The sequence below is a fragment of the Phalaenopsis equestris genome, unplaced genomic scaffold (assembly GCF_001263595.1).
Source record: "Phalaenopsis equestris unplaced genomic scaffold, ASM126359v1 Scaffold000924, whole genome shotgun sequence".
Lineage (NCBI taxonomy): Eukaryota > Viridiplantae > Streptophyta > Magnoliopsida > Asparagales > Orchidaceae > Phalaenopsis > Phalaenopsis equestris.
Window position 1 is genome coordinate 39,287 of NW_018165363.1, and position 8,972 is coordinate 48,258.

The window sequence follows — 8,972 nt, forward strand, 5'->3', positions numbered from 1 at the left end:
TTTAAAGCAAAGATAAAAACTTATCTCAAATCCTCTGCCAAATTCTTGAAGTTCCTTTGAATCTCTTATCTCTTACAACACTCTTAACTCTCAAAGTAAAATTATAAACTAAAGGAAAATAAATTTGTGGTGCCTGAATTTTTCTTCAAAAGCTTCTTCACGAAGTTCTTCAAGAACCTTTCAAAACTTCTTAAGATTTTTCAGGACTCCCCCATTCACAAAGTCTCAACTTTATTTATAATTTTCCAAGAGGTGTCATGGTATCTCTTCAAAATGTGTCCTGATTCGATGTATTTACCAAGGGATGCCTCCTTTCACAAGTTCTTTAATTATATTTTCGTCTTTACCCATTTTAGTCAATAGGTGCCTCAAATGTCTCTTCAAAATTCATTTTAGTCAATAGGTGCCTCAACCGTCTCTTCAAAGTTTGTCAAAATGAATTAACCTGTCAAGTAATTGTCACTGGCGCTTAAGCGCGGGGCCTCTGACGCTTAGGCGCGGCCTTCTTGTTTCACCCGTGCTTAAGCGTCGGATATGGTGTTTAGGCGCCAAAATACTTTTGCACTATTTTTGCATTTTTACTCCAAATTTGATTCTTTTTCACTCTTTTTAGCATTTTTCACATTTTTACTTGTACCTGAAAGAAAAACACACAAATACCTTCCATTAAAGCGCAATATCTCAAAAATAGTTATAAAAATGTGTGTAAAAATATATATATTTTAGGTGTATCACCTAACCAGGAGTTTAGGGACCAAAATTTGGATTAGCCAACGTTCTTTATGCACTTGACAGAGGGTAAAGAATAGAATTACTCCTATATGGCACAATACCTTAGTTATATTTTAAAATTATTTTCTTACAGTAATTATAAACTCATTGCAAGGGGAAGGGTGTTTTATACAAATTTGAACTCTTCATACATTATTAGTTTATAGTATTGGTAACTTTGCAATTTAAAACCTTTTTAAATTGTCTTGCATTTGCATTTTGCATTTGCTTAACATACTAGCATTAATTTAATTTTATAGGATTTGACATTCTACAAAAACTTGTGATCACTTCCTATATAAATTTTGTACAGATAAAAGTATGTTTTATTAAAGTCAATTTTATAAGAGTTTTGATAATCTCTGTGGGATTGATATTGGGGTTTTTAAAGAAATTCCTATATTATTTGAAAAATACGTATACTTCATAGTAACCATAGTGTGTAAAACCTTTTTATCACTTTATATAATATTTAATTTTGTACACTAGCCGCTAAATATAAATTGGGTCAAGCTTTTGGTCATACTTCTGAATTTAAATAATTGTGTAACTTTGGGTTGGGTCAAGTTTTTGATGTCGTTGTCGGGGAGTGCAACGAAACCTTTTTGACTTAGGAAAATCATAATTTTAAATTGTATAAAAACTATATTGTTGTTTTTATATTTGTGTTTGTATTTAAAAATATAAAAAAGAGAGATATTTACTGTTAGTGTGTTTTGCTTGTTTTATTATTTATCTTTAGAAAGTGTATGCGTAGTGCAGGATATGAATGTTTAGTACCTTACAATTCTGAGTTAGAGCAAACAATTAGAAAATTTAGAAAACAAAAATAAATTCATAATTTCCAAGAAATGACAAATGTTATATATAATATTTTAGAAAATCAAATTGATGAGAATGTACCAAAACCATTAAGAGATTATGCTAACCTCATGGTAGATGAAATTCATTGAAATATACAAACTCCTGTCGTAGAAGCTAACACATTTTAATTAAAACCTGCTATCATTCAGATGGTACAAAATAACCAATTTGGGAACTCCATCTGAAGATCCTAACTTACATCTTACAAGTTTCTTAGAACTTTGTGCTATATTTCAATATAATGGTGTCTCTAATGATGTTTTTAGACTTAGACATTTTCCTTTTTCCTTAAGGGATAAAGCTGAAATGTGGTTAAACTCATTAGGACTTGGATCTATTAGAACATGGGTAGATATATCACAAAAATTGTTAGCATATAAATTCTTGGCTAAGTATTTTCCACAATAAAAGACTGTTAAGCTTAGAAATGATACTACTTCTTTTTGTCAGTTTGAAGGAGAATCAATATACGAGGCTTAGGAGAGCTTTAAAGAATTTCTTAGGAAGTGTCCATACTATTCTTTGCCTAATTAGTTAAAAATTCAAATAATGGATTAGTAGGATTTCTTAGATCTATTATTGATGCTGCTGCTAGTGAATCATTAATGTTAAAACCTTTTGATGAAGTATATTCTTTAATTGAAGAAATAACTATGAATAATTTTTAAGGGTCTTCTGAATGGGTAAATCCTAAAAGAATAGTCAGTGTTCATAATTCTGATGATACTTTTATGTTAACATCTCAAGTAGCTGCAATATTAAGAAAGTTAGATCAATTGGTAATGAATTTATCTCAAACACCTCAAGTGATTGAGGAAAATTCATTTAAACAAATGATTGAATCCAACATTCCTAAATTGGAGATTTTGAATGCCATTAACAATAAACCTAATAACCCTTATTCTAAGTATTACAACCTAGGTTGAAAAAACTACCCCAACTTTAACTGGAATAACAATTCAGCAATGGGGAAAAAATCAAGTGAACCCATTAGTAAACTGGAACAACCAGGGTAGTACTAATTATAGACCAACTTTATCCTCCTAGATTTAATAGTAATCAACAAATTATAGAGAAGAAGTTGTCTATAAAAGAACTGGTGTTACATATGGGTAATCAATTACAATTTCAAGGAGCAACAATTAGAAATATAGAAAATCATTTGGGACAAATTGCCAACGCCCTTAGCAATAAGCCTCAGGGAAGTCTTCCTAGTAATACTGAAGTTAATCCGAAAGATCAAAACAAAGAACATGTTAAAGCTGTTCAATTAAGAAGTGGAAGAGAATTGAAGACCCAAGTTTAAAAAGAGATTGAGTTGAGAAAGAGAGAAAGAAATTGAAAAGTTTGATGAAGATATTTCTCAAGACCTAGAAATACCTATTTCTCCAATGAAGATCAATTTAGAATGACCACCACCTCCATTTCTACAGAGACTTCAATAATAGAAATTAGATAAACAATTTTTAAAGTTTCTGTAAATATTTAAGAAGTTAACTATTAATATTCTATTTGCTGAAGCTCTGGAACAAATGTCGAGCTATGTAAAGCTTATGAAGGATATTCTTAATAAAAAGAGGAAGTTTATAGATAATGAGACTGTTGCCCTCGGTGAAGAGTGTAACACAATAATTCAGAAGAAAATTCCTCAAAAACTAAAAGATCTTGGCAGCTTTACTATTTAATATGCAATAGAAGACATATTTTATGGGAAAGCTCTATTTGATATAGGGGCTACCATTAACCTTATGCCTCTATTTATTTTTCAAAGGTTAGGCTTAGGAGAGATTTATCTCACTTCTGTAACTCTTCAGTTAGTGGAACGATCAATTACTTGCCAGAAGGAAAATATAAGAGACGTTTTAGTAAATGTGGATAAATTTATCTTTCATGTTGATTTCATTGTATTAGATATGGAGGAAGATAAAGAAATCCTTGTCATTTTAGGGATGCCTTTTCTTGGTACTGAAAGAGCAATGATAGATGTGCAAAAATGTGAGTTAACCATGAGAGTCAATGATCAGAAAGTGACATTTAATATATCAAAAACAATAAAATATCCAACAAAGGGAAGAGAGAATGAATGTTTTAGAATGGAACTTATTAATCAACTGAGTAGCAACCATTTCAAAGAATGTTATGAAGATAAATTGGAACAACACAAATATGAGATTGAAGAAGACATTGATCTGAAAGATGAAAAGATTAATGAGGATACAAATTATGTTCAGGAAAATTTTTAGTTGTTGGACACAAATGAAAACAACAAATATTTTACTCCTTCAATGGAAAAACCTCGTGAACTAGAGATGAAATTTCTACATATGCATGTAAAATATACCTTTCTAGGGAACTCATCTACAGTACCTGTTATAGTATCCTCAGACCTTTTTGAAGATCAAGAACATAAATTAATTTAATTTTTTAAGAATTATAAAAAAAATTTTGGATGGAAGATAGCAGATACTAAAAGAATTAGTCTTTCAATTTGTACAAATTTTAATGGAAGAAAATTATACGCCGAGGGCTAATCCTCAAAGGATATTGAACACTATAATGAAAGAAGTTAAAAAAAAATCATAAAATGGTTAGATGTTATAATTATTTATCCTATTTCGGATAGTGCTTCAGTTAGTTCGATCAGCCGTGTTTCTATGAAAGGGGGAGTGATTTTATCTATTAATGAAAAGAATAACTTAATTCCAACTCGACAAGTCTCTACGTTATAATATCCTTAGACTTGACTGAATATCAAGAGCATAAATTAATGGAAATTTTAAAAAATTCTAAAGATCAAGAGCATAAATTAATGGAAATTTTAAAAAATTATAAGAAAGCTTTTTGATGGACTATAACTGATATTAAAGGAATCAGTCATTCAATTTGTATGCACCAAATTTTAATGGAAGAAAATTATACGCCGAGGGCTAATCCTCAAAGGATATTGAACACTATAATGAAAGAAGTTAAAAAAAAATCATAAAATGGTTAGATGTTATAATTATTTATCCTATTTCGGATAGTGCTTCAGTTAGTTCGATCAGCCGTGTTTCTATGAAAGGGGGAGTGATTTTATCTATTAATGAAAAGAATAACTTAATTCCAACTCGACAAGTCTCTAGGTGGTGAATCTGCATTGATTATAGAAAATTAAATGTTGTCACGAGGAAAGATCACTCTCCTTTACCTTTTCTAGATCAAATGTTAGACAGACTAGCGGGGCACAGATATTTCTGCTTTCTGGATGGATATACCAGTTATCACTAAATTCCTATAGCTCTTAACAATCAAGAAAAGACCACATTCATGAGTCCTTATGGGACTTTTGCTTTTAGATGGATGTTTTTTGAATATTGCAATGCGCTTGCAACTTTTCAAAGATGTATGATGTCCATTTTCTATGATTTAATTGAGAAAGGAATAGAAGTTTTTATGGATGAATTTTCAGTATTTGGTACTTGATTTGGACCATGTTTAAATCATTTAGAAAAAAGTACTAAATTTTGCAAAGAGACAAATTTAGTTCTCATTTGGGAGAAATGTCAATTTATGGTTGTAGGAGAAATTGTACTTGGATATAAAATTTTTTAAAATGGTATAGAAGTAGATGTTTTGAAAATTGTATGGAAATAGATCTAGCGAAAATTCAAGTTATTGCTAAACTACCTCCTTATACTACAATGAAAGGAGTTAGGAGTTTATAAGGACATGCTGGTTTCTACAGGCAATAAATCAAATATTTTTCAAAAATTACTTAGCCTCTATGACAACTTTTAGAAAAAGATGCCTTATTTGATTTAATCAGAAGTGTCTAAATTCCTTCAACTATCAAAAGTAAAATAATTACCACTCCTATTATTGCTTCACCCAATTAAGGAAAACCATTTGAGCTGATGTGTAATACGAGTGATTATACTATTGGTGTTGTTTGGGACAAAATATGATAAAATTTTCAAAGTAATATATTATGCTAGTAAAACTCTTAATGAAGCTCAAAAAAATTATACTACAAAAAAAATTATACTATTACAGAAAAAGATTTATTAACGATAGTATATGTCTTTGATAAATTTAGGTCTTATCTTATTGCAACTAAATGTCTAGGCCTACAGATCACTCTGCTATTAAATATCAGATGTTGAAGAATGATTAAAAACCAAGGTTAATCAGATGTGTTCTTCTGATGCAAGAATTTGATTTTGAGGTAGTAGATAGAAAGAGAACTGATAATCAGACTGTTGATCATCTATCTAGGCTTGAACATGAAAATTCAGATTACATTCAAAATGAAATTAATGAATGTTTTCTTGATGAAAAATTATATACTGTAAATGAAGGATGTGTTCCGTAGCATGTCGACATATTTAATTGCATAGTCATATTTTACCCTATGGTTTGACATACTCACAACAAAGGAAATTTAAGCATGATGCAAGATCTTACTGCTGGGATGACCCATATCTATATAAATAATGTAAGATCAAAGTATTAGAAGATGTGTACCTATGGACGAAATTGAAGCTTTTTCATGATTCTAATTTTGGGGGACACTTTGAGATTGATAAAACTGCACATAAAATTTTTTTAATTGAATTTTATTGGCCTAAAATATTTAGAGATGTCAATACATATGTAAAAACATGTGATTGATGTCAGCAGGTAGGCAATACTTCTAGAAGAAATGAAATGCCCCTCAATGTTACTTTAAATGTTGAAATTTTTTATGTTTGGGGTTTAGATTTTATGGAACCATTTATATCATCTTTCAGAAATATATACATATTAGTTGTTGTGTACTATCTTTCATGGTGGATAGAAGCTGTAGCTTTACCTCGCTGTGATGCTCGAAGAGTTGCAAAATTTTTAAAGAGAAATAATTTTAATAGATTTGGGATGCCAAGAGTAATAATTACAGATGGGAGAAGTCATTTTAGGAATAAGAAGATTGAAACATTGGTTACAAAACATGCTATTAGACATAGAATTATCACTGCTTATCATCCTCAGATCAGTGGTCTAGCAGAATTATCCAAACAAGAAACTAAAAGAATTTTGGAGAAAACTATAAATCCTAATATGATGGATTGGTCTGATAGACTGGATGGAGCATTATGGGCTTATAGGATGACATATAAATCTCCTATAAGAATGACCTCATCTAAACTTATATTTGGGAATGTTTGTCACTTACCAGTAGAATTGGAGCATAAAGCTTATTGAGCTATCAAAGAATTTAATTATAACTTGAAAGATGCTGGTGAGAGACGATTATTGCAATTGAATGAGCTTAAGGAAATCAGAAATGAATCTTATGAGAATGCAAAAATTTATAAGGAAAAGCTGTATAAGGAAAAGTTCAAATTATGACATGATCAGAAGATTTTAATAAAGAATCTAGAATCTGAACAAAAAGTTTTACTATACAATTCAAGATTGAAATTATTTCCTGGAAAACTTAAGTCTAGGTGGATGGGGCCCTTTGTTGTGATAAAAGTTTATCCTTACGATAAACCCTAAATCTATAGTAAGGATATAATTTATACTATATATTTACTATTTCCATCAAAGTAAGGTTTATAGTTTATACTATAGATTTACTATAAACCCTAAATCTATAGTAAAGATATAGATCTAACTTTATGAGTTACCTGCCATAAAGTAAATGGGCATAGGCTGAAACCTTACTTTGATGGAAATAGATCTATATCTAATAAAATCCTAATGTTGGGTCAGCTTGAGTAAGATGTGCATATGTTGTGCTAACGAAGTTAGACCAAGTGCTTTGTGGCAGGTAACTCATAGTTATTAGAATGAATTAGGTTTAGTTGGTTTAGATTTGTTTGTGTGTATTTACTTGATTGAGTTTGAGGGTCACACAATTGTTGCTACTACTCAAAACAATATAATTCATGACCTAAAGGATGTTAAGACATATATTTGGACCTATGATGAACCAATGTATTATAGTGCACTGGCACCTAGGCACCAAAAGCTGGTGCCTAGGCGTCAGAATACAGAGAACCTGTCACCTAGGCGCCCAAATCTGGTGCTTAAGTGTCACAGTTATTGAATCATGAAATTGAGTGGTTTTCAGTTTTTCAGACGGTTTTCACCATTTTAAACCCCAAAAACTTCAATTCATTTCGTTCTTCACCATTTTAGAAGATTTGGGAGTAAAAGTCTTGAGATCTCACCAGATTTCAAGAATCATGGATTGAAATGCTTTGGCAAGTCTAACTCTTAGAGTCTTTGATCATAAGAATTTCATAAGCAAAGAAGTACAGAGACTTTATGATAGGATTTTGGTAAAGAAGAAAAAGATAAAAGAAAGAGGATTCATCATGCCTGGAGGGCAGATTGAGGCAATTATTGCCAGAGGAGTTGGGAAGTGTTTTGCTACACCACTGCCACCGCTGTGATCTCTGTTGTAAATGAATTCTATACAAATCTTCATGGATTAAATCATGGATTGGTTTATGTTCAATGTAAGTTAGTACCTTTCACTCCTTCAAGAATCAATAAGTTGTTCTGAGCGGATGGCAAGCCAATTTGTAAATTTGCTAACTTTACTCCGACTAGAGACAATCTGACTGAGATCTTCAGATTCCCGACGGACAACGATGAACGTTGGAAATTTAGAAGCTATTCCAAGGTTAGTTTTCCTGCTGCAAGATTAAATTCATCATTTATGTCTTGGCACTTCTTTATTTCTATCAAATTACTTCCTACCATGAACATCAAGGAAGTAACGAAGGAAAGTGCAATCCTCAATTATTGTATCCAGATGAGAAGACTTATTAATATGGAGGCACTTATTTATAGAACCATCATTGGAGCTGCACTCAATGGATCTATGACTAGGCTTGGGCACCCTGCAGTTATTTTCTCACTTTGTAGTCAAGCCCAAGTATCTTATGAAAGTTGGGAAAAGATACTTCTTCCTTGGAAGCCCATGAATCAATCTATCTTGAGGTGTGACAACATCAATCTTTATGCATCGCTTGGAGGAATTTCTTACATGGACCAGTTTTTATGCCCTTTCACATCATCAACATCTCGACACATTGATAGTTTGACAAGTATCATGGAGGTAGTGGGGAATATAAAGAACGAGATATCAGTGATTCATAGCAGGATCAGTACTGTCGGCACTATTTTTTGTGTGGGGTTTGCCCTTAAGAAGCTGTCGGTCATCGGAATTGAAATCCCGTTGCCCGCTTCGGAAGGACATTCTTTTTTTAAAAAAAAATTTTAGTTTTGAAAAAGATGAAGTCAAACTGACCCCATAATTTTCATAGTTTAAATGAAAGAGCGTTTTATCTCAAATCATGTATCTA